This window comes from Scyliorhinus torazame, chromosome 4 (assembly GCF_047496885.1).
Source record: "Scyliorhinus torazame isolate Kashiwa2021f chromosome 4, sScyTor2.1, whole genome shotgun sequence".
In the NCBI taxonomy this organism is placed as follows: Eukaryota; Metazoa; Chordata; class Chondrichthyes; order Carcharhiniformes; family Scyliorhinidae; genus Scyliorhinus; species Scyliorhinus torazame.
The window spans coordinates 249,296,510-249,323,831 of NC_092710.1; positions in this window are offsets into that span (position 1 = coordinate 249,296,510).

Genomic DNA, 27,322 nt, shown 5'->3' on the forward strand with positions numbered 1-27,322 from the left:
TTATTGATTACAATCTTCAAATAACTTTTCTCTTATTCCCTTCACATTTTTCAAGAAGTTATTGGCACTTGCATCTTATTTTACTGTATTTATTTCTTCACTTCCCTCATCAAGGGGCAGCACGGTAGCATAGTGGTTAGCACAATTGCTTCGCAGTTCCAGGGACCCCGGTTTGATTCCCACAGTCCAAAGATGTGCAGGTTTGGTGGATTGGCTATGCCAAATTGCCCTTAGGGTCCAAAATTGCCCTTAGTGTTGGCTGGGGTTACTGGGTTATGGGATAGGGTGGAGATGTGGGCCTGGATAGGGTGCTCTTTCCAAGAGCTGTTGCAGAGTCGATGGGCCGAATGGCCTCCTTCTGTACTGTAAATTCTATGATTCTATGATCAAGGCAATTCAGGATTTATCTATCGAATATTGGTTGACTTCACTTCCACTCCCAGACCAATTGGAAATTGTGACCTACATTGAAGTGAATGGAACTTCCCAAGGTCGCAGGAACCTCTTGTCCATCAATAATGTCCACAAAGGAGTCTGGAGGTAAGAAAATCAGTGTGACAGGCCTCAACCTGAAGAGGGGAAGCATAACATTTTATTTCCAGCAGCAGGGAATATATTTCTCATACTTTATAAGGAATAATGAATAAAAATTGTCTCCCTATAGGCTTTCTATACATCCTGCCCTTTTCATAATAGATCTGAGAGGACAGACAAAAAAAAATCAGGAGTGTTTGCCTTGACACCTTGCAACTCTATAGCTTTCATAGAATTTACAATGCAGAAGGAGGCCACCCGGCCCATCGAGTCTGCACCGGCTCTCCGAAAGTGCACCCCACCCAAGCCCACACCCCCACCCAAGCCCAAACCCCCACCCCAGCAACCCCACCCAACACTAAGGGCAATTGTGGACACTAAGGGCAATTTAGCATGGTCAATCCACCTAACCTGCACATCTTTGGACTGTGGGAGGAAACCGGAGCACCTGGAGGATACCCACGCACACACGGGGAGAACATGCAGACTCCGTACAGACAGTGACCCAAGCTGGGAATCGAAATTGGGACCCTGGAGTTGTGAAGAAATTGCGCTAACACTGTGCTACCGTGCTGCCCACTTTCTGGTGGTTGGTCCAGCTGGGTGAATCTGCACCTTCTAATTTGCAGACACATGACCGCTAAAACATGCGAATGAGAGAAAAAGCAGCCTCTGCTGTGTTTTCTGCCATTTGCATTCTTGACATCAAGGCAGCATTTGACCGAGTATGGCATCAAGGAGCCCTAGCGAAACTAGAGTCAATGGGAATCAGCGGGAAAACTGTCTTCTGGTTGGAGTCATACCTGGCACAAAGGAAGATGGTTGTGGTGATTGGAGGTCAATTATTTCAACTCCAGGGTATCACTGCAGGAGTTCTCAGCGTGTGTCCGAGGTCCAACATCTTCAGCTGCTTCATCAATGACCTCCCTTCCATCATAAGGTCAGAAGTGGGGATGTTTGCGGATCATAGAATCATAGAATCATAGAAGTTTACAGCATGGAAACAGGCCCTTCGGCCCAACCAGTCCATGCCGCCCTGTTTTTACCATTAAGCTAGTCCCAGTTGCCCGCACTTGGCCCATAACCCTCTATACCCATCTTACCCATGTAACTATCTAAATGCTTTATAAAAGACACAATTGTACCCGCCTCTACTACTACCTCTGGCAACCCATTCCAGACACTCACTACCCTCTGAGTGAAGAAATTGCCCCTCTGGGCCCTTCTGAATCTCTCCCCTCTCACCTTAAACCTATGCCCTCTAGTTTTAGACTCCCCTACCTTTGGGAAAAGATGTTGACTATCTACCTTATCTATGCCCCTCATTATTTTATAGACCTCTATAAGATCACCCCTAAGCCTCCTACGCTCCAGGGAAAAAAGTCCCAGTCTATCCAGCCTCTCCTTATAACTCAAACCATCAAGTCCCGGCAACATCCTAGTAAATCTTTTCTGCACTCTTTCCAGTTTAATAATATCCTTTCTATAATAGGGTGACCAGAACTGCACACAGTATTCCAAGTGTGGCCGTACCAATGTCATGTACAATTTCAACAAGATGTCCCAACTCCTGTATTCAATGTTCTGACCAATGAAACCAAGCATGCCGAATGCCTTCTTCACCACCCTGTCCACCTGCGACTCCACCTTCAAGGAGCTATGAACCTGTACTCCTAGATCTCTTTGTTCTATAACTCTCCCCAACGCCATACCATTAACTGAGTAGGTCCTGGCCTGATTCGATCTGCCAAAATGCATCACCTCACATTTATCTAAATTAAACTCCATCTGCCATTCGTCGGCCCACTGGCCTAATTGATCAAGATCCCGTTGCAATCCTAGATAACCTTCTTCACTATCCACTGTGCCACCAATCTTGGTGTCATCTGCAAACTTACTAACCATGCCTCCTAAATTCTCATCCAAATCATTAATATAAATCACAAATAACAGTGGACCCAGCACCGATCCCTGAGGCACACCACTGGTCACAGGCCTCCAGTTTGAAAAACAACCCTCTACAACCACCCTCTGCCTTCTGTCGTCCAGCCAATTTTGAATCCAATTGGCAACCTCACCCTGGATCCCGTGAGCTTTAACCTTCTGCAACAACCTACCATGCGGTACCTTGTCAAAGGCTTTGCTAAAGTCCATGTAGACAACGTCTACTGCACTGCCCTCATCTACCTTCTTGGTCACCCCCTCAAAAAACTCAATCAAATTTGTGAGACATGATTTTCCACGCACAAAGCCATGCTGACTGCCCTGAATCAGTCCTTGCCTCTCTAAATGCTTGTAGATCCTGTCTCTCAGAATACCTTCTAGCAACTTACCTACTACAGACGTTAGGCTCACCGGTCTGTAGTTCCCAGGCTTTTCCCTGCTGCCCTTCTTAAACAAGGGCACAACATTCGCCACTCTCCAATCTTCAGGCACCTCACCTGTGGCTGCCGATGATTCAAATATCTCTGTTAGGGGACCCGCAATTTCCTCCCTAGCCTCCCACAACATCCTGGGATACATTTCATCAGGTCCCGGGGATTTATCTACCTTGATGCGCTTTAAGACTTCCAGCACCTCCTCCTCTGTAATATGCACACTTCTAAAGAGATCACTATTTATTTCCCTTAGTTTCCTAACATCCATGCCTTTCTCCACCGTGAATACCGATGAGAAATATTCATTCAGGATCTCACCCAACTCTTGTGGCTCTGCACATAGATGTCCTTGTTGATCCTTAAGAGGCCCTACTCTGTCCCTAGTTACTCTTTTCCCCTTTATGTATCTGTAGAATATCTTTGGATTCTCCCTTGCATTATTTGCCAAAGCAATTTCATGTCCCCTTTTTGCCCTCCTGATTTCCCTCTTAACTCTATTTCGACAATCTCTATACTCTTCAAGGGATCCACTTGATCCCAGTTGCTTATGTATGTCATATGCCTCCTTCTTCTTTTTGACCAGAGTCTCAATATCTCGAGTCATCCAGGGTTCCCTACTTCTACCAGCCTTGCCCTTCACTCTAAAGGGAATGTGCTTACCCTGCACCCTGGTTAACACATTTTTAAAAGCCTCCCATTTACCAGCCGTCCCTTTGCCTGCCAACAGTCTCCCCCAATCTACCTCTGCAAGTTCCTGTCTGATACCATCAAAATTGGCCTTGCCCCAATTAAGAATTTTAACTCTTGGGCCAGACCTATCATTCTCCATAGCTATCTTAAAACTAATGGAGTTATGGTCACTTGTCCCAAAGTGATCCCTCACTAGCACTTCTGTCACTTGCCCTTCCTTATTTCCCAAGACGAGGTCAAGTTTTGCCCCCTCTCTAGTCGGTCCATCCACATACTGAATGAGAAATTCCTCCTGAATACACTCAACAAATTTCCCTCCATCCAAGCCCCTAATGCTATGGCTGTCCCAGTCAATGTTGGGAAAGTTAAAGTCCCCTACTACTACCACCCTATTATTCTTGCAGCTATCTGTAATCTCCTTACATATTTGCTCCTCAATTTCCCGCTGACTATTTGGGGCCCTGTAGTACAGTCCTACCAAGGTGATCTCTCCCTTCTTATTTTTCAGTTCCACCCATATAGACTCAGTGGGCGAACCCTCGGATATATCCCCTCTAAGTACTGCCGTGATGTTCTCCCTAATCAAAAACGCCGCTCCCCCTCCTCTCTTACCTCCTGTTCTATCCTTTCTATAGCATCTGTACCCCGGAACATTGAGCTGCCAGTCCTGCCCCTCCCTTAGCCATGTTTCAGTCATAGCTATAATATCCCAGTCCCATGTGCCCGTCCATGCCCTGAGTTCATCCGCTTTGCCCGTCAGGCCCCTTGCATTGAAATAAATGCAGTTTAATGTCGACCTTCCTTGCTCTCTGCCCTGCTTTCTCTGGTCATGCTTTACACACTCCCTTCCTGCCTTTTGTTTCTGTCCCTACTGACTTCCTACATCGGTTCCCATCCCCCTGGCACATTAGTTTAAACCCTCCCCAACTGCACTAGCAAACACCCCCCCGAGAACATTGGTTCCGGTCCCACCCAGATGCAGACCGTCTGATTTGTACAGGTCCCACCTCCCCCAGAACCGGTCCCAATGTCCCAGGAATTTGAAATCCTCCCTCTTGCACCATCTCTCAAGCCACGTATTCATCCTAGCTATCCTGTCATTCCTACTCTGACTATCACGTGGCACTGGTAGCAATCCTGAGATTACTACCTTTGAGGTCCTACTTTTTAGTTTAACTCCTAACTCCCTAAATTCAGCTTGTAGGACATCATCCCGTTTTTTACCTATATCGTTGGTGCCTATATGCACCACGACAGCTGGCTGTTCACCCTCCTCCTCCAGAACGCCCTGCAGCCGCTCCGAGACATCCTTGACCCTTGCACCAGGGAGGCAACATACCAACCTGGATTCTCGTTTGCGTCCGCAGAAACGCCTGTCTATTCCCCTTACAATTGAATCCCCTATCACTATAGCTCTGCCACTCTTTTCCCGCCCTTCTGTGCAGCAGAGCCAGCCACGGTGCCATGAACCTGGCTGCTGCCACCTTCCCCTGGTGAGCCATCTCCCCCAACAGTTTCCAAAACGGTAAATCTGTTTTGGAGGGAGATGACCGCAGGGGATCCCTGCACTGCCTTCCTACTCTTCCTCTGTCTGTTGGTCACCCTTTCCCTATCTGCCTCAGTAATTTTAATCTGCGGTGTGACCAACTCACTGAATGTGCTATCCACAACTTCCTCAGCATCGCGGATGCTCCAAAGTGAGTCCATCCGCAGCTCCAGAGCCATCAAGCGGTCTAACAGGAGCTGCAGTTGGACACACTTCTTGCAGATGAAGGAGTCAGGGACACCAGAAGGGTCCCTGACTTGCCACATCTCACAAGCGGAGCATGACACGGGTCTGAGCTCTCCTGCCATGACTTAAACCTGAAGTTAAATTTGAACTACACTACACAGCTAAGAGAAAGTCAAAGAGAGAGAAATCATTTACCAGTTACAAGCCAATCACTTACCTGCTGGCTGTGATGTAATTGCTCCCGAGACTCCCTCACAGGTCTGCTTCTCTGCACCTCCTTAAGATGAGCACCAAATTCCCTTAACTAGTTAATTAATTTACTTAATTGATTTGATTTTTAAAATTTTTATTTTATTTTTGTCACTCCTCTCTTACCCAAACTCAGATACACTCTGTTTGGCTCCAGCACTCCGTTTCTATAGGCACTTCAGCCACACCCTTGTATCCTTCCTGATTTACAGTCAGCCAATAGGCCTGCTCCCGAAACTGATCTCCCGAAACGATCAGCTGACCTGCAAGGTAAGGAAGTTGTTAAGCGGTACTTACCTCACCCACGGCGCAACCTTTTAAACTGTCCCCTCTGCCTCGCAGCTCCCGCGCTTTTTGAAACTCCCGCGCTGTTTCCAAGGTCCCGGCTCTCTCTCTCTCCCGAACAGCTGACCTGCAAGGTAAGGAAGTGGTTAAGTGGATGACTGCACAATGTTCAGCACCGTTCGTGACTCTTCAGATAACGAAGCTGTCCATGTCTAAATGCAGCAAGACCTGGACAATATCCAGGCTTGGGCTGACAAGTTACATTCATGCCACACAAGTGCCAGGCAATGACCATCTCCTACAAGAGAGGATCTAACCACCGTCCCTTGACATTCAATGGCATTACCATCCCTGGACCCCCCACAACCAACATCCTGGGGGTTACCATTGATCAGAAACAGAGCTGGACTAGCCACAAAAATACTGTGGCTACCAGGGCAGGTCAAAGACTAGGATTCCTACGGTGACCTCCTGACCCCCCCATAGCCTCTCCATCATCTACAAGGCACAAGTCAGGAGTGTGATGGGATATTCTCCGCTTGCCTGGATGAGTGCAACTCCAACAACACTCAAGCAGCTCGACACCATCCAGGACAAAGCAGCCCGCTTGATTGTTCCCCCTTCCACAAACATTCAAACCCTCCACCACCGACAAACAGTGGCAGCCATGTGTACCACCTGCAAGATGCACTGCAGTAACTCACCAAGGTTCGTTAAACCACACTTTCCAAACCCATAACCACGACCATCTAGAAGGACACGAGCAGCAGATACCTGGGAACCCCACCACCTGGAGGTTCCGCTCCAAGTCACTCACCACCCTGACTTGGAAATATATCACTGCTCCTTCACTGTCACCGGGGCAACATCCTGGGACTCCCTTCCTAACAGCACTGTGGGTGTACCTACACCTCAGGGACTGCAGCGGTTCAAGAAGGCAACTCATCACCACCTTCTGAAGGACAACTAGGGATGGGCAATAAATGCTGGCCTAACCAGCGATGCCCACATCCTGTAAAAATTAATTAAAACAAACTCTTTGAATATTGGGCACTTGACCACCTGTTAGGCCCAAATGACCACTATTCTAAAGCCACTAGCAGGAGTACCAAGGTAAAACCTGAGAAAGTGCTGCACAAGTTCTCTGACAGCATGAACTGCTGCAAACCTCATCTCATATGCAAGACACTTTGATGTCATCATTATTTTATTAATGGGTAGTAGGTTGGTGTTATAACCTCAATGGAGATCCCGGGATCAGGACTAAATGATTTCCCGTGACTGCCCCGGAGTATGAACTTCCCCTTTAAGACAGGCAGGCCTTTCCCTTTAAGGGGGCGGGGTTTCTGCCTTTACAAAGAGAGCCCAGTTGTATAAAAACCCCGGTCTAGCTGCAGGTCTGGGGAGGAGACCCTTAGGGGAGTGGAGAAGTATTGCAATTGTATCAAAATAAACCTTGTTCTGTAATTTCTATTTCCGTCTATGCATTCTGCCATGGATTCAACAGTTGGTCATCTCTTTTCCCCACTAGAACAGGCCACCTCTGTATATGTTAACAAATACAGGACCAAAACTAAGGCTAGGGTTAGGCACAGATGGCAAACACAGCCCACCAGAAACACATCCTAATTGAGAGGGGTGTGTGCAGTGGGAGAAGACTGCATATGTAAGACCAGAGCTAATTTTGGATTGAAAGACTTTGGTAAACGCACCCCCCCCCCCCCCCCCCCCCACACCCAATGAACATCCTGTATAGTTCACATCACATTTATTTTTGAAGGCTAAATAGCTTAAATTGTTTTTCTCAGCAATTTCATTAAAAAGTGTTATTCTGGAAGTAATAAATGTTACAGGATTTGGAGGAACTGTCTCCAAAATCCAGGGAAAACCATTTGCAAATATTTTGTTGATTGCAAATATTGAAAATGTTAGTAAGAAATCTTTCATAGTCACAGATCTGTTTTGAATAATGTTTGAACAAAATTACACGATCAAAAAGATCTTGAAATCATAAATATTTCATAATTTGTTAATAAGATTGATGAGGATGAGTCACATCTTTTGCTTCATAATTTTTGGAATCATCTCATAAAAAGTGCGAGCGCAGGTTTAAAAATAAAAATCTTACAATTTAGATAGAATAAATGAACATACAACTCTTTAGGACTTTATTTAATTGAGTTTAAAATGGGCATGATGTTTAATTTCCTCCTGCACAATATCATTCAGTTATTTCTCTTTTACAATAAGCTGTCCTTTCCTCCCTCTGAGCAAATTAGTCTCTAAATGCAGATTAAATTCGGCAGTATTACAATGTGCTCTTTTAATTATTTTTCACCAATAATTGCAGGTCATTTATTATTGCTTTGGTAAAGGTCTTATTGACAGTTAGAAGCCATTTTTAATGCATTGAGAGTGAAAGGAAGACTGAGGTAGCAACCCTAATTTACCTTTGCCATTTTGCTCTTTAGTTTTATAAAGATTTTTATATATTCTCCTCAAAGAAACAATCATTTATCTACTTCTTGAGACTCTTCTAGGCTTTATTTTTTATATGTATCTTGTTGCATTAACACTTATTTCAGTGCTTTAGTGGGTGCATTGATATGAATTGGAAATCAACATGGTGTATTGTCACCTTTGCTTTACATATAACATCTAAAAGATTTGTGAAATGACATCATTTTTATCCAGTCGCATTTCTTCTTTTTAATTATTGTCGTTCCTTTAGCTTTTTTAATGCTATCTTTTACCTTTTAGTTGAGACAAGAAGTGATACTGATCCTCTCTAGATAACTGTGACTAGCCCAAGAGTCCTATAAATCAATATTAAACACTGACTCTTGGGATGAATGTAAGAAATTGTCATATTTAATATTCTTTGCTATAATCTTATTAAAACCTGGGTTAAAATGCAGACAGACAGTATGACTTCTAGAGCTGTGATTAAGATGTTGTAAATGTGAGGTAATAATTTATTTGCAAGTGAAATGTTCTGCAATAGATCTTAAGAACCATTTACTTGTTTACAGATGTTAGATAATTGAATATCGTTTACATTTGAAGGACTCTGGGGTATAGATACTTTATGAGGGATAATATGTTTGGTCCTGGCTAAACAAGTCAAGGGACATCTTGTAAGAAAAGACAAAAGAAAGCCTTATGCTTGGGTACAGGTGATGTAATCAATGGGAGGAGCCAGGTCTGTCTGAAGAGTCAGTTGGTCCTAGAAATCTAATCTGAACAAAGGTGCTTCAGTTTGATCCTGAAAGGTTCTATTGCCAAAGATTCTGCACAGTGATTAGCACTGCTGCCTCACAGCACCAGGGACCTGGGTTCAATTCAGGCCTTGGGTGACTGTCTATGTGGAGTTTTCACTTTCTCCCCGTGTCTGCGTTGGTTTCCTCCGGGTGCTCCGGTTTCCTCCCACATTCCAAAGATATACAGGTGAGGTGGATTGACCATGCTAAATTGCCCCTTAGTGTGCAACGGTTAAATGAGGTTCTGGGGGTGGGGTGGGGGAGTGGACCTAGGTGAGGTGCTCTTTCAGAGGGTCAGTGCAGACTCAATGGGCTGAATTGCCTCATCCTGCAGGCTTGTATTGCAGAACAATGCCAGCAGCGCGGGTTCAATTCCCATATCGGCCTCCCCGGACAGGCACCGGAATGTGGCGACTAGGGGCTTTTCACAGTAACTTCATTGAAGACTACTTGTGCCAATAAGTGATTATTATTATGATTGTATGGATTCTATGATTCTATAAATAAAACCCCGGTTGTTATCTTTATTCATGAGTGGTACTTAATATAAATTGGTTTGCTTAATTGGAATATAGTGGCAGATTTAGGATGTATATTAAGGTTTCTTTTTTCATGAAGAACTGTTGTAACAGTTAACTGTATAGCGATTTCTTTGTTTTTTAAAACATTTAGAGTACCCAATTATTTTTCTTTCCTAATTAAGGGGCAATTTAGCATGGCCAATCCACCTAACCTGCACATCTTTTGGCAGCACGGTATCAATGGGCGGCACGACAGCACAGTGGTTGGCACAGTTGCTTCATAGTCCCAGGTTCAATTTCCACCTTGGGTCACTGTCTGTGCGGAGTCTGCACGTTCTCCCCGTGTCTGCGTGGGTTTCCTCCGGGTGCTCCCGTTTCCTCCCACAGTCCAATGATGTGCACGTTAGGTGAATTGGCCATGCTAAATTGCCCTTAGTGTCCAAAAAGGGGTGGGGTTACGGGGATAGGATGGAGGTGTCGGCTTAAGTAGGGTTCTCTTTCCAGGGTCCGGTGCAGACTCGATGGGCCAAATGGCCTCCTTCTGCACTGTAGATTCTATGATTCTTTGGGCTGTGGGGGTGAAACCCATGCAGACACGAGGAGAATGTGCAAATTCCACACGGACAGTGCCACTTCTTTCCATTTGACCATCCCGTCTATATCTTCCTGTAACCCAAGACACTCAGCCTCACTGTTGTTTTTAAAAAATATATATATTCATTAAAGTTTTGTTACCAACACAATTTTTTCCCCTTACAAACAATAACCCCCCCCCCCCCCCCGTAACAAAATGACACGAAATCGCACTGAGCAAGATACATACATGGCAAAATGGTATATTTACATAGCTTTCTACTGGCTCTCTCCCGCACGTGCCAGTTTCCCCCACCCTTCGTGTTATCTCCTGCTCATCCATCCCCCCAAGTAATCCCCCATTCCCCCCCCCCTTCCCCCCCCCGCCCCCCCCCCCCCCCCCCAGGGTTGCTGCTGCTGCTGGCCGACGTTCCTCTAACGCTCCGCGAGATAGTCTAGGAACGGTTGCCACCGCCTGTAGAACCCCTGCGCAGACCCTCTCAAGGCAAACTTAATCCTCTCCAGCTTTATGAACCCAGCCATGTTGTTTATCCAGGCCTCCAGGCTGGGGGGCTTCGCCTCCTTCCACATTAGCAAGATCCTTCGCCGGGCTACTAGGGACGCAAAGGCCAGAATGCCGGCCTCTTTCGCCTCCTGCACTCCCAGCTCGTCCACTCCTCCAAATATTGCTAGCCCCCAGCTTGGCTTGACCCGGACTTTCACCACCTGAGATATTGCTCCCGCCACTCCTCTCCAGAACCCCTCCAGTGCCGGGCATGACCAAAACATATGGACATGGTTCGCCGGACTCCCTGAACACCTTCCACATCTGTCCTCTACCCCAAAGAACCTACTCAACCTCGCCCCCATCAAGTGCGCTCTGTGAACCACCTTAAATTGTATCAGGCTGAGCCTGGCACATGAGGAGGAGGAATTAACCCTACCCAGGGCATCAGCCCACAAACCTTCCTCGATCTCCTCCCCCAGCTCCTCCTCCCATTTACCCTTCAACTCTTCTGCTAGCGCTTCCCCTTCTTCTTTCATCTCTTGGTGTATTGCCGAAACCTTGCCCTCCCCGACCCATACACCCGAGATCACCCTGTCTTGAATTTCTTGTGCCGGGAGCAACGGGAATTCCTTGACCTGTCGCCTCACAAAAGCCCTCACCTGCATATATCTAAATGCATTTCCTGGGGGTAACTCAAACTTCTCCTCCAGTTCCCCTAGGCTCGCAAATGTCCCATCAATGAACAGGTCCCCCATTCTTCTAATTCCCGCCCGATGCCAGCCCTGGAACCCCTCGTCCATCTTCCCCGGGACAAACCGGTGGTTACCCCTGATCGGGGACCACACCGAGGCTCCCACTGCACCCATGTGCCGTCCCCACTTGCCCCAGATCCTTAACATTGCCGCCACCACCGGGCTCGTGGTATACTTTGATGGCGAGAACGGCAGCTATGCCGTCACCAACGCCCCCAAGCTCGTTCCTTTACAGGACGCCGTCTTCATCCTCTTCCCTGCCGCCCCCTCTCCCTCCATAACCCACTTGCGGATCATCGCCACATTTGCTGCCCAGTAGTAGCTCCCTAGGTTTGGCAGCGCCAACCGTCCTCGGTCCCTACTGCGTTCCAGGAACCCTCTCCTTACCCTCGGGGTCTTATTCGCCCACACAAACCCCATAATACTCCTACCTACTCTCTTGAAGAAGCCCTTGGTGATCACGATGGGAAGGCACTGAAACACAAACAAAAACCTCGGAAGGACCACCATTTTGACCGACTGCACTCTACCCGCCAGCGAGAGCGGTAACATGTCCCATCTTTTGAAGTCCTCCTCCATTTGGTCCACCAACCTCATCAGATTCAGTTTATGTAGGGCCCCCGAAGTCCTGGCTATCTGGATCCCCAGATATCGAAACTCCCCACCGCGCTCCTCAGTGGTAGGTTCCCTATCCCTCTTTCTTGGTCCCCTGCCTGTAATACAAAAAGTTCACTCTTCCCTACATTGAGTTTATAGCCCGAGAACTCCCCAACTCCCTCAGAGTCTGCATGACCTCCACCATCCCCTCCATTGGGTCCGCCACATACAGCAACAGGTCATCCGCGCATAGCGACACCCGATGCTCTTCTCCCCCTCGGACCACCCCCCTCCATTTATTAGATTCCCTCAGTGATATGGTCAAGGGTTCGATCGCCAATGCAAACAACAGGGGGGACAGGGGTCACCCCTGCCTCGTTCCTCGGTACAGCCGAAGGTACTCCGACCTCCGCCGGTTCGTCACTACACGCGCCACCGGGGCTCTGTGAAGGAGCTTTACCCAGCTGATAAACCCTCCCCCAAACCCAAACCTACGCAACCCCTCCCAGAGGTACACCCACTCTACTCGGTCAAAGGCCTTTTCCGCGTCCATAGCTGCCACTATCTCCGCCTCTCCCTCCTCCGATGGCATCATTATCACGTTTAAGAGCCGCTGCACATTAGTGTTTAATTGCCTGCCCTTTACAAATCCCGTCTGGTCCTCATGAATCACCCCCGGGACACAATCCTCAATCCTCGTAGCCAGCACTTTTGCCAATAACTTAGCGTCCACATTGAGGAGCGAGATCGGCCTGTACGATCCACATTGCAGTGGGTCCTTGTCTCGCTTTAGAATCAAGGAAATTGTCGCCTCCGACATTGTCGGGGTCAGGGTCCCCTCCTCTCTTGCCTCGTTAAAGGTCCTCACTAGTAGTGGGGCCAACAGGTCTAAGTACTTTCTGTAGAACTCCACCGGGAACCCGTCCGGCCCCGGGGCCTTCCCCGCCTGCATACTCCCCAAACCCTTGCTCAGCTCCTCCAACCCGATTGGTGCCCCTAAACCAGCCACCTCTTGCTCCTCCACCCTCAGGAACCTCAGTTGGTCTAGGAATCGTCTCATCCCCTCTTCCCCCCCTGGGAGCTGGGATCTGTACAGCTCTTCATAGAAGGCCTTGAATACCTTGTTTATTTTCGTTACACTCCGAACCGTGGCTCCCCTTCCATCTTTGATTCCCCCTATTTCCCTCGCTGCCGTCCTCTTACAGAGCTGGTGCGCCAGCATCCGACTAGCCTTTTCCCCGTACTCGTAGGTCGCCCCCTGCGCCTTCCTCCACTGTGCCTCTGCCTTCCCCGTGGTCAACAGGTCAAACTCCGTCTGAAGCCGTCGTCTTTCCCCAAGTAATCTTTCCTCCGGGGCCTTTGCGTATCTCCTGTCCACTCTTAAAATCTCCCCCACTAACCTCTCCCTTTCCATGCCCTCTGTCTTCTCCCTATGAGCCCTGATGGAGATTAGCTCTCTCCTGATCACCGCCTTCAACGCCTCCCATACCACCCCCACTCGCACCTCCCCGCTGTCGTTGGCCTCCAAGTACCTTTCGATACACCCCCTCACCTTCCCACACACCACCTCATCTGCCAGCAGTCCCACATCCAGCCGCCACAGCGGGCGTTGGTCCCTCTCCTCTCCCAGCCCCATTTCCACCCAGTGCGGGGCGTGGTCCAAAACGGCTATGGCCGAATACTCCGTCCCCTCCACCCTCGGGGTGAGCGCCCTGCCCAGAACAAAGAAATCTATCCGGGAGTAGGCTTTGTGCACGTGGGAGAAGAAAGAAAATTCCCTGGCCGGCGGTCTTGCAAACCTCCATGGGTCCACTCCCCCCATCTGATCCATAAACCCCCTGAGCACCTTGGCCGCCGCCGGCCTCTTTCCCATCCTTGATCTGGAGCGGTCCAGTGCTGTGTCCAGCACTGTATTGAAGTCCCCTCCCATTATCAGGCCTCCTACCTCAAGGTCCGGAATGCGCCCCAACATGCGCTTCATGAATCCAGCATCATCCCAGTTCGGGGAGTATACATTTACCAACACCACCCACGTCCCTTGCAACCTACCACTCACCATCACATATCTCCCTCCATTATCCACTACGATAGCCTTGGCCTCAAATGACACATGCTTTCCCACCAAAATTGCCACCCCTCTATTTTTCGCGTCCAGTCCCCCCCCCCCCCCCCCCCGGCCGACTAGCCATTTCCTTTTCCGGGCCAGTCCCGTGTCCGCGTCTCCCTCGCCCTCCAGTCCCCCAGCCGGGGGACCTCTGTCCCGACCACCTCTTCTGTGTCCCATTCCCTTTCGGCCAGTGCAGCAGCAACCCTTTTTCCCCACCTTCCCCCCCTCCCCCCCTCCCGCTAGACCCCTGTCTAGCTTTTTTGCTCCCCCCATATCACTCCCGTAAGTCAGCTGACACCTGCTGACCCCGGCTTCTCCCGCCGTCCCTTTGACCCCCCGTGTGGGAGTCTCCCAATCAATCCTTCGTTCCCCTTCCCGCCTTTATAAGAACATAAGAACATAAGAACTAGGAGCAGGAGTTGGCCATCTGGCCCCTCGAGCCTGCTCCGCCATTCAATGAGATCATGGCTGATCTTTTGTGGACTCAGCTCCACTTTCCGGCCCGAACACCATAACCCTTAATCCCTTTATTCTTCAAAAAACTATCTATCTTTATCTTAAAAACATTTAATGAAGGAGCCTCTACTGCTTCACTGGGCAAGGAATTCCATAGATTCACAACCCTTTGGGTGAAGAAGTTCCTCCTAAACTCAGTCCTAAATCTACTTCCCCTTATTTTGAGGCTATGCCCCCTAGTTCTGCTTTCACCCGCCAGTGGAAACAACCTGCCCGCATCTATCCTATCGATTCCCTTCATAATTTTATATGTTTCTATAAGATCCCCCCTCATCCTTCTAAATTCCAACGAGTACAGTCCCAGTCTACTCAACCTCTCCTCGTAATCCAACCCCTTCAGCTCTGGGATTAACCTAGTGAACCTCCTCTGCACACCCTCCAGTGCCAGTACGTCCTTTCTCAAGTAAGGAGACCAAAACTGAACACAATACTCCAGGTGTGGCCTCACTAACACCTTATACAATTGCAGCATAACCTCCCTAGTCTTAAACTCCATCCCTCTAGCAATGAAGGACAAATTTCCATTTGCCTTCTTAATCACCTGTTGCACCTGAAAACCAACTTTCTGCGACTCATGCACGAGCACACCCAGGTCTCTCTGCACAGCAGCATGTTTTAATATTTTATCATTTAAATAATAATCCCTTTTGCCGTTATTCTTACCAAGATGGATAACCTCACATTTGTCAACATTGTATTCCATCTGCCAGACCCTAGCCCATTCACTTAGCCTGTCCAAATCCCTCTGCAGACTTCCAGTATCCTCTGCACTTTTTGCTTTACCACTTATCTTAGTGTCGTCTGCAAACTTGGACAAATTGCCCTTGGTCCCCAACTCCAAATCATCTATGTAAATTGTGAACAGTTGTGGGCCCAACACTGATCCCTGAGGGACACCACTAGCTACTGATTGCCAACCAGAGAAACACCCATTAATCCCCACTCTTTGCTTTCTATTAATTAACCAATCCTCTATCCATGCTCCTACTTTCCCCTTAATGCCATGCATCTTTATCTTATGCAACAACCTTTTGTGTGGCACCTTGTCAAAGGCTTTCTGGAAATCCAGATATACCACATCCATTGGCTCCCCGTTATCTACCGCACTGTTAATGTGCTCAAAAAATTCCACTAAATTAGTTAGGCACGACCTGCCCTTTATGAACCCATGCTGCGTCTGTCCAATGGGACAATTTCCATCCAGATGCCTCGCTATTTCTTCCTTGATGATAGATTCCAGCATCTTCCCTACTACCGAAGTTAAGCTCACTGGCCTATAATTACCCACTTTCTGCCTACCTCCTTTTTTAAACAGTGGTGTCACGTTTGCTAATTTCCAATCCGCCGGGACCACCCCAGAGTCTAGTGAATTTTGGTAAATTATCACTCGTGCATTTGCAATTTCCCTAGCCATCTCTTTTAGCACTCTGGGATGCATTCCATCAGGGCCAGGAGACTTGTCTACCTTTAGCCCCATTAGCTTGCCTATCACTACCTCCTTGGTGATATCAATCCTCTCAAGGTCCTCACCTGTCATAGCCTCATTTCCATCAGTCACTGGCATGTTATTTGTGTCTTCCACTGTGAAGACCGACCCAAAAAACCTGTTCAGTTCCTCAGCCATTTCCTCATCTCCCATTATTAAATCTCCCTTCTCATCCTCTAAAGGACCAATATTTACCTTAGCCACTCTTTTTTGTTTTATGTATTTGTAGAAACTTTTACTATCTGTTTTGATATTCTGAGCAAGTTTACTCTCATAATCTATCTTACTCTTCTTTATAGCTTTTTTAGTAGCTTTCTGTTGCCCCCTAAAGATTTCCCAGTCCTCTAGTCTCCCACTGATCTTTGCTACTTTGTATGTTTTTTCCTTCAATTTGATACTCTCCCTTATTTCCTTAGATATCCACGGTCGATTGTCCCTCTTTTTACCGTCCTTCCTTTTTGTTGGTATAAACCTTTGCTGGGCACTGTGAAAAATCACTTGGAAGGTTCTCCACTGTTCCTCAACTGTTTCACCATAAAGTCTTTGCTCCCAGTCTACCTTAGCTAGTTCTTCTCTCATCCCATTGTAATCTCCTTTGTTTAAGCACAAAACACGAGTGCTTGATTTTACCTTCTCACCCTCCATCTGTATTTTAAATTCCACCATATTGTGATCGCTCCTTCCGAGAGGATCCCTAACAATGAGATCCTGAATCAATCCTGTCTCATTACACAGGACCAGATCTAGGACCGCTTGTTCCCTCGTAGGTTCCATTACATACTGTTCGAGGAAAATATCGCGGATACATTCTATAAACTCCTCCTCAAGGCTGCCTTGACCGACCTGGTTAAACCAATCAACATGTAGATTAAAATCCCCCATGATAACTGCTGTACCATTTCTACATGCATCTGTTATTTCTTTATTTATAGCCTGCCCCACCATAATGTTACTATTTGGTGGCCTATAGATTACTCCTATCAGTGACTTTTTCGCCTTACTATTCCTGATTTCCACCCAAATGGATTCAACCTTATCCTCCATAGCACCGATGTCATCCCTTACTGTTGCCCGGATGTCATCCTTAAATAACAGAGCTACACCACCTCCCTTACCATCCACTCTGTCCTTCCGGAAAGTTTGATACCCTCGGATATTTAACTCCCAGTCGTGACCATCCTTTAACCATGTTTCAGTAATGGCCACTAAATCATAGTCATTCACGATGATTTGCGCCATCAACTCATTTACCTTATTCCGAATACTACGAGCATTCAGGTAAAGTACACTTATGTTGGCTTTTTTACCTCTGTTCTTAATCTTAACACCTCGATCAGTAACCTCTCCTAAGTTATATTTCCTCTTAACCTTTCTCCTAATTTTCCTTGTCGTCGAACCCACATCTTCCAGTAACAACCTGCCGCATCGCTTACCATTAATGTTTTCACTTCCCGTTTTTTTTCTTTTAGTATTCCTGGTCCTATTCACTGAGTTCCCCTCAGTCACTGGACCTTGTACTGTCGCCCTTTTTGATTTTTGACTATGGCTTCTGTGCCTTACACTTTCCCCCTTACTGCCTTTTATTTCTGTCCCTGTTTTACTACCTTCCAACTTCCTGCATCGGTTCCCATCCCCCTGCCACATTAGTTTAAACTCTCCCCAACAGCTCTTGCAAACACCCCCCCTAGGACATCGGTTCCAGTCCTGCCCAGGTGCAGACCGTCCGGTTTGTACTGGTCCCACCTCCCCCAGAATCGGTTCCAATGTCCCAGAAATTTGAATCCCTCCCTCTTGCACCATCTCTCGAGCCACGTATTCATCCTCTCTATCCTGACATTCCTACTCTGACTAGCTCGTGGCACTGGTAGCAATCCTGAGATTACTACCTTTGAGGTCCTACTTTTTAGTTTAACTAGCTCCCTAAATTCAGCTTGTAGGACCTCGTCCCGTTTTTTACCTATATCGTTGGTGCCTACGTGCACCACGACAGCTGGCTGTTCACCCCCCCCCAGAATGTCCTGCAGCCGCTCCGAGACATCCTTGACCCTTGCACCAGGGAGGCAACATACCATCCTGGAGTCTCGATTTCGTCCGCAGAACCGCCTGTCTATTCCCCTTACAATTGAGTCCCCTATCACTAAAGCCCTGCCATTCTTCTTCCTGCCCAGCTGCGCAGCAGAGCCAGCCACGGGGTGCCATGAACCTGGCTGCTGCCGCCTTCCCCTGGTGAGCCATCTCCCTCAACAGTATCCAAAGCGGTATATCTGTTTTGCAGGGAGATGACCGCAGAGGACACCTGCACTGCCTTCCTACTCTTGCTCTGTCTTTTGGTCACCCATTTATTATCTCCCTCAGTACCTTTCACCTGCGGTGTGACCAACTCGCTAAACGTGCTACCCACGACGTCCTCAGCATCGTGGACGCTCCAAAGTGAGTCCATCCGCAGCTCCAGAGCCGTCAAGCGGTCCAACAGGAGCTGCAACTGGACACACTTCTTGCACGTGAAGGAGCCAGGGACAGTGGACGTGTCCCTGAGCTCCCACATCGCACACGAGGAGCATGACACGGGCCTGAGATCTCCTGCCATGTCTTAAACCTTCGGTTGACTTGAACAATTTCAATTTCCCCCCCAAACATTTAACTAAATAAATAAACAATGAAGAAGAAAATATATATATATATACCAATGAAAAGAAACAGAGAAACAGAAACACTACTTACCAGTCACAAAAAGCATTTCCTCCCTACCCAGCTTCGAATTCCCACCTCGATTTAAATTCCCAAACTCACTCTTTGCTGTCTCACTCTGGCTGTCTTCTCTGTCTCACTTTCTTCCCCCGTGCGGGAGAAAACCCCCCGTGCTTTCCAAAGCCTGCCCCGCCCCCTCTGGCGCAGCTCCTGTCGCGGCCTAGTCTCTCTCCCCCAGCCCATATAACATTTCCTGCGCGTGATTGACCCCCTATATACAACAACCATCATACTTCAGCCCTCAAACACCCCCCACCCTCACAAACCCTCAGTTAGAGTCCAACTTTTCAGTTTGTACAAAGGTCCACGCCTCTTCAGGCGTTTCAAAGTAGTAGTGTTGGTCCTTGTATGTAACCCACAGTCGCGCTGGCTGCAGCATTCCAAATTTCACTCCTTTCCGATGCAGCACCGCTTTGGCCCGGTTGAAACCCGCTCTCCGCTTAGCAACCTCCGTGCTCCAGTCCGGGTATATTCGGATCTCTGCATTCTCCCACTTGCTGCTCCGCTCCTTCTTGGCCCATTTCAGGACCCTCTCTCTGTCCGTAAACCGGTGAAATCTCACCACCATCGCCCTTGGCGGCTCAGTTGCCTTGGGCTTCCTCGCCAGCACCCGGTGTGCCCCATCCAGCTCCAGCGCCCTCGAAGGGGCCTCCGCGCCCATCATCGCCCCGATCATCGTGCCCGCGTATGCCGCGGTATCGGCCCCCTCCACTCCTTCTGGGAGACCAAGGATCCTCAGATTATTTCTCCTCGACCTGTTCTCCAGGTCTTCGAGTCTTCCCGCCCACTTCTTGTGTAGCGCCTCGTGCCGCTCCACTTTCACCGCCAGACCCAAGAGCTCGTCCTCATTCTCACTCACTCTTTTCTGGACCTCCTGGATCTTCACCTCGTGGGCCTTCTGGGTTATCCCTAGTCCTTCAATTACCGCCAGCATAGGCGCCACCATCTCCTTACGCAGCTCCTCGAAGCAGCGCTTGATAGATTCCTGCATCTCCTCTTTTCCCCGGCCGCCGCCATTTTGCTTTTTTTCCCTCGCTTCTCCCACTGCTCCAATGCCGCTTTTTTGGCCGTTGCACTTCGGGTCCAGTCCATAAAAGTTGGTAGGGGACCTCTCTCTTCTCTTCCCCACGGGTTGTCTGTAAAAAACAATTCCGTTGGGGCTCCTCTCGCGAGCCCGAAAGTCCGTAATCGCGGGAGCTGCCGAATCGTGCGGCTTAGCTCCGCATAGCTGCAACCGGAAGTCTCAGCCTCACTGTTAACCACCCGGCCAATCTTTGTGCCATCTGCAAACTTACTGATCCTACCCCCACATGGTCATCTATGTCATTTATATAAATGACTGCACTTCAAAAGAACTTCATTATCTGTGGAGCATTTTGAGATATCTAATGGTTGTGGATAGTGTGATATAAATGTCAGTCTTCTTTCTTATTTCTTTTAACTAACTCTTGTGACAAGCAATGTGAGTTGCCAGAATAGTATTGCACAAAGAAGGTACTTGAATATTTAAGAGTTTTCCTTTTCAGAAACGGGTTTCTGTGACACCCAATTTTATAGAGGAACAGGATGATGTAAAAGCAAGTGAGTAATGGATCTCTGAGCGATATGCGGTGACAGTAGTGCCCTGACTTGCATTTAGGACAGCATGGTAGCACAGTGGTAAGCACAGTTGCTTTACAGCTCCAGGGTCTCAGGTTCAATTCCCGGTTTGGGTCACTGTCTGTGCGGAGTCTGCACGTTCTCCCCGTGTCTGAGCGGGTTTCTTCCGGGTGCTCCGGTTTCCTCCCACAGTCCAAAGATGTGCAGGTTAGGTGGATTTGCCATGCTAAATTGCCCTCAGTGTCCAAAAAGGTTGGGTGGGGTTACTGGGTTACGGGGATAGTGTGGAAAGTGCTCTTTCAAAGGGCCGGTGCAGACTCGATGGGCCGAATGGCCTCCTTCTGCACTGTAAAGTCTATGAACACTTCTATGAAACAGGCCTTGTGAGATCATTGCACTTTTTCATATGCAAGGTGGCTGATTTTGGAATGGTGCAAGTGTATTGACTGACTCCATCAGCTCCCTTCAGACAAAAGGTACAAATGCAAAGAGAGTGGAGATGGTGATAGTAAAGAAACAAAAGATTTGTCCAATGCAGGTGTGAATATCAGAATACTGAACAGCCCTGTCCTCATTCTGAGCTCTTGCCACCCTCAGTGCTTCCTCCAAATGTAGTTCAACATAGAGGAAGACTGATTCATCAACTGTGGGAGGGTGGATGATGCTAATCTGCTGGAGGTTTCCTTGTCCATGTTTTACTTGATATTGTTAGGCTTCATTGGGTCTGGAGTCAATGTTGAGGACTCCCAAGGCTACTCTCTCCCAACTGTATACTACTGTGTTGCCATCCCTGGTGGGTTTGTCATGTCTACAACACAAATAGGGCATGAATGTTACTTTCCACTAGTCAGCCCAAGCCTGGATATTGTCCAGGCCTTGTTGCATTTGGACATGGACTGCTTCGGTATTTCATCAGTCACGAATGGTGGTGAACACTGTGCAATCATCAGCAAACATCCCCATTTCTAACCTTATGGTGGAGGAAAGATCATTGATGAAGCAGCTGAAGATGGTTGAGCCGAGGAAGTGAGGGTGGGGTTGCTGGGTTATGGGGATAGGGTGGCGGTGTTGACCTTGGGTAGGGTGCTCTTTCCAAGAGCCGGTGCGGACTCGATGGGCCGAATGGCCTCCTTCTGCACTGTAAATTCTATGAAAAAAAAATTTCTATGAAACTCCTGCAGTGATGTCCTAGAACTGAGATGATTGATCTACAGCAGCCACACCATATATCTTTGTGCCAGGTATGACTCCAACCAGCAAAGAGTTTGCCTCTACTCCCATTGATTCCAGTTTTGCTAGGGCTCCATGATGTCACACTTGGTCAAATACTGCCTTGATGTCAAGGGCAGTCACTCTCACCTCTGGTGTTCAGCTCTTTTGTCCATGTTTGAACCAAGGCTGTAATGAGGTCAGTAGCTTTGTGACCCTGGCGAAACCCAAACTAAATACCTGTGAGTAGGTTATTGCAAACTAAGTATTGCTTGTTAGCAGAGTGATGACCCCTTCCATCACTTTACTGACGATCGAGAGTAAACTAATGGGGCAGTAATTGGCTGGATTGCATTTGTTCTGTTTATTGTGCACAGGACACAGGGCAATCTCCACATTGCTGAGTTGATTCCAGTGTTTTAGCTGTACTGGATCAGATTGGCTTGGGATGCCCCATGTTCTGAAGCACAAGTATTCAATACTACTGCCGGAATATTATCAGAACTCGATTAGACTTTGCAGTATCCAGTGCCTTCAGTGGTTTCTTAAAATCACATGCAGTGAATCAAATTGGCTGAAGATTGGCTCTGTGATATGGGGGACCTCTGGAGCAGGCTGAGATGGATCATCCATTCAGCACCACACAATCACAGAATTGTTAGGGAGCAGAAGGAGGCCATTTGAACAAAGAAGAACACAGAACAAAGAAAAGTATAGCACAGGAACAGGCCCTTCGGCCCTCCAAGCATGAGGCGACCATGCTGTCTGTCTAAACGAAAATCTTCAACACTTCCGGGCTCCGTATCCCTCTATTTCCATCCTATTCATATATTTGCCAAGACACCCCTTAAATGTCACTGCCGTCCCTGCTTCCAAAACCTCCTCTGGCAGTGAGTTCCAGGCACCCATTACTCCCTCTGCGTAAAAAGCTTGCCTCGTACATCTCTTCTAAACCTTGCCCCTCGCACATTAAACCTATGCCCCTCAGTAATTGACCCCTCTACCCTGGGAAAAAGCCTCTGACTATCCACTCTGTCTATGCCCCTCATAATTTTGTAGACCTCTATCAAATCGCCTCTCAACCTCCGACATTCCAGTGGGAACAAACCAAGTTTATTCAACCTCTCCTCATAGTTAATGCCCTCCATACCAGGCAACATTCTGGTAAATCTCTTCTGCACCCTCTACAAAGCCTCCACACCCTTCTGGAATAGAACACTATACTCCAAGTGTGGCCTAACAAGATTCTATACAGCTGCAACATGACTTGCCAATTTTTATACTCAATGCCCCGGCCAATGAAGGCAAGCATGCCGTATGCCTTCTTGACTACCTTCTCCACCTGTGTTGCCACTTTCAGTGACCTGTAGACCTGTACACCTAGATCTCTCTGACTGTCAATACTCTCCAGGGTTCTACCATTCACTGCATATTCCCTATCTGTATTAGACCTTCCAAAGTGCATCACCTCACATTTGTCCAGATTAAACTCCATCAGCAATCTCTGCACCCAAGTCTCCAAACAATCTAAATCCTGCTATGTCCTCTGACAGTCCTCATCGCTATCCGCAATTCCACCAACATTTGTGTCGTCCGCAAACTTACTAATCAGACCAGTTACATTTTCCTCCAAATCATTTATATATACTACGACAGCAAAGGTCCCAGCACTGATCCCTGCAGAACACCACTAGTCACAGCCCTCCAATCAGAAAAGCACCCTTTCATTGCTGCTCTCTGCCTTCTATGACCTAGCCAGTTCTGTATCCATCTTTCCAGCTCACTTCTGATCCTGTGTGACTTCACCTTTTGTACCAGTCTGCCATGAGGGACCTTGTCAAATTTGGTCCATTGTGTCTGTACCAGCTCTCCAAAATAACATAATGGCTTTGTGCCATTCCTCTGCCTTTTGCCAATATCCCTGCACAGTGTTCCTGTTCAAATAATCATCTGATGCCTTCTTGAATGTCTTGATTGAACCTGGCTCCATCACACTTCTAGGCAGTGCACGGCAGACCCGAACCACTCGTTGTGTAAAAAAATCTTCCCCTCATTTCCAGTTGAAGTTGCAAATTCTTTTGCCTTGTTTTTTGCACTGATACGCTGGTCTTCTCCACCATTGAGGATGGGGATATTTGTGGAGCCTCCTCCTCAAGTAAATTTTTTATTTTTCCGTCATCATTCACAAATGATGTGGCCAAGACAGCAGAGCTTAGATCTGATTTGTTGGTTGTGGGATCTCTTAGCTCTGTCTATTGCATGCTGCTTGGTATACAAGTAGTCTGTGATGAAGCTTTGCCAGATTGGCACCCTCTTTTTAGGTATGCCTGGTACTACTCCTGGCACCGCCCCCCCCCCCCCCCCCCCCCTCCCACCCCGCACTCTTCATTGAACCTGGGTTGATCCTCTGTTTGATGACAATGGTAGACTGGGGGAAATGCCAGACCATGAGTTTATCCTGCTGCTACTGATGGCCCACAGTGCCTCATAGTTGCCCAGTTTTGTGTGTTCAGATCTGTTTGAAATCTACCCCTTTTAGCACAGTGGTAGTGCCACATAGTTCGATGGAGGGTATCCTCAAGATGAAGATGGGACTTTGTCTCCACAAGGATTATGCACTAGTCATTCCTACTAATACTGTCATGGCAGGAAGCAGTGGGTGTGGTACGTTATAATCAGCAGAGGGTTAGCTTGCCCATGTTTGACCTGATACCATGTGACTTCCTGGGGTCTGGAGTCGATGCTGAGAACTCCAAGGTTATCTCTCTCCTGACTGTATACCACTGTGCCACCTCTACCGCCGGTGCATCTGTCCTGCCAGTTGGATAGGACATACCCAGGATGGTGATGGCGGTGTCTGGGACATTGCATGTAAGGTATGATTCCATGATTGTGACTATGTCAGGCTGTTGCTTGATTAATCTGTGGGGCAGCTCTCCAAACTTTGACACAAGCCTCCAGATGTTAGTCAGGAGGACTTTGCAAGGTCGGCAGGGCTGCGTTTATCATTGATGTTTCCGGTGCCAAGATTGATGCCGGATGATCCATCCGCTTTCATTACTTATAGACTTTCTCGTGATTGCGATACACCTGAGTGGCTTGCTAGGCTAGTTTAGGAGGCATTTAAGAGTCAACCGCATCTGTTCTGCCAAATATCCCTGACATGGACACATGATAACTAATTGAACAAGACTTTGCCAATTTATTGTTGCACAGACGATAGACAGCATATTTAATGCAATGCCACAATTTTGTTTCAAATATTTTAGAGCACAGTCAAACATATAAAGTTTGTGATTTCAGCTGCTCAAGATGCAGGAGCATTTTGTTTCCTTCCAGCTTGAACATTATTCATCTTGTACTGTACCTCCTACCTTCCCAGCGTGGGCGAGGAATTTGGATGAAGGCTGAGTCTATCCGCCTTTTCTTATATGCTGCTGTTTCTTGTATTGTTTTTGTTTGTGCTGTGCATCAGGCTACAGCACAGTTCTATGAATAGTTTATTGTGAAGTACCATGACTGCAGAAAAAAATTTGCAAAATAATTGAGTCATGGTTAATCCCAGTGTTTCTCGGTTACAGTATTCTTGGTTGATCTTTCTTGGCTTACTTTACTAGTTCCCACTTATCTTCATCTCTTCCTTTACTGATGCCGTAAGAGCAGAAGGAATGAGGTGAGTGTAGGCCATATGGTGCCTCGAGCCTGCTGAATCATTCATTAAAATCATGGCTTCTCTTCAACCTCAACTCTACCTTCCTACCCAATCACCACAGCTCTTAAATTTCAAAAACATATCGATCTCATCCTTGATCATTGATGGATCATCAACAGTTATCAGTGGTAGAGAGTACCAAAAATTCACTCCATTCGCCTACGTTAGAGCAGATTATTGGGTCAATTTAGAAGATGTCTACTGAGACACTCAACCCAATGGTGTCTGAAACTGCAGCATACTGACCTCATGGGTGAAAGGGGCTGTCTTGAGATGAGATCCCTTAAAACCAGATAGCTGGGTGACATGCCGCGCACTGGTTAGCACTGGGACTGCGGCGCTGAGGACCCGGATTCGAAACCTGGCCCTGGGTCACTGTCCGTGTGGAGTTTACAAATTCTCCCCATGTCTGCGTGGGTTTCACCCCCACAACCCAAAGATGTGCAGGTTAGGTGGGATTGGCCACACTAAATTGCCCCTTATTGGAAAAAAAAATAATTGGGTACTCTAAATTAAAAAAGAACACGATAGCTAGAATAACACTAGAATAGCTCTACATAAGTTAGTTTATTAAGGAATGAGACTAACCATAGAAAGTATACCCAGTAATCATTATTAACCATTAAACATGCATTTTTAGGACATAGTAGTAGTAAGCATTCAAACTCTTGCTATAAACAGTGGCCTCAATGCATGATGGGATTTAAACTAGCTAACTTGCCCATGTTTTTGAGACAAACAGGATTAGACAGAAATAGTGCGGTCAGCAATAACACAATCAGCTCAGTAAACAGTTCTTATCAGTGCCCCCAATATCCTGTCTTAGACAATCCATGGTGTAAAGGGGAACCAACTGTAGCATCTTGCCCCGAGATGAACAGAGGTAGGAAGGAACTGGCTGCGATAACTAAGATGGGAATGGATGGGAAAAAAAATTATAATGATACAGTACCCTAGTAAAAACAGGTGACAGGATGGGGTTAAATCATGAGCTGATCACAGTCATCGGGTTGCTTAAAGTAAATTTCACTGGTCAATATAAAATTGACAGCTTCAAGGATTGGATCAAGTCCAACTGTGGTGGGCTATTGATTTTTGGAAAACTGTATAATCGGGGTGTCTGTACAAGTGTCAGCCAGAGTGATTTTGGCATTTATCCAGATCACTCTCCCACATATGTGTACCAAGCTTGGAAAAATAAAGCCGTCTTAACCGGAGTTGAAGTGCCTGTAGTCTGTGTGTTCAGCTGAGCTGTAGCTGAGAGAGGAACCCCACGTAAAAGCTAGCTCAATACTCAGTCCTTGGAAATGCTCCTACAATGGATATCTGCATTTATGGGGGTTACATATTTCACTCATCCTCATTTCTCACCTATTTCTTTAAGTCTTCAGCTGGATATCCCTCTACTTTTGGATCCAATGTTCACTGCCAGGTAATGCCCTTCCATTCTTGTTTGATGCTATCGTAATTATGAATGATCATTAAATAAGTAAAAACTAGGATTGTGGAGCTGTTTAATTCATTGAATGCCATAGAAACACTGGAGAAGATGCAGAAAAGATTTACAAGGAGTCCAGCCCATTTCTTCCAACTGTGTGAAAATGAACCAGACAGTTTCCAGACAGTCACTTTTGACCCAGAGATAAGCTTCCACTCCAACATCAAGGCCGCCTGGGCCCATCTCTTAACATCACCAAACTCTTTGCCTGCCTCAACTCATCTGACCCTGAAACCTTCATTCATGTCTTATTACCCCAATACTCAACTACTCGAACATTCTCATGGTTGGCCTTCCTTCTGTAAACCTGATCTCACCTGAAACTCTGCAGCCCATGTCCTAGCTTGTAATGAATCCTGATCAACATC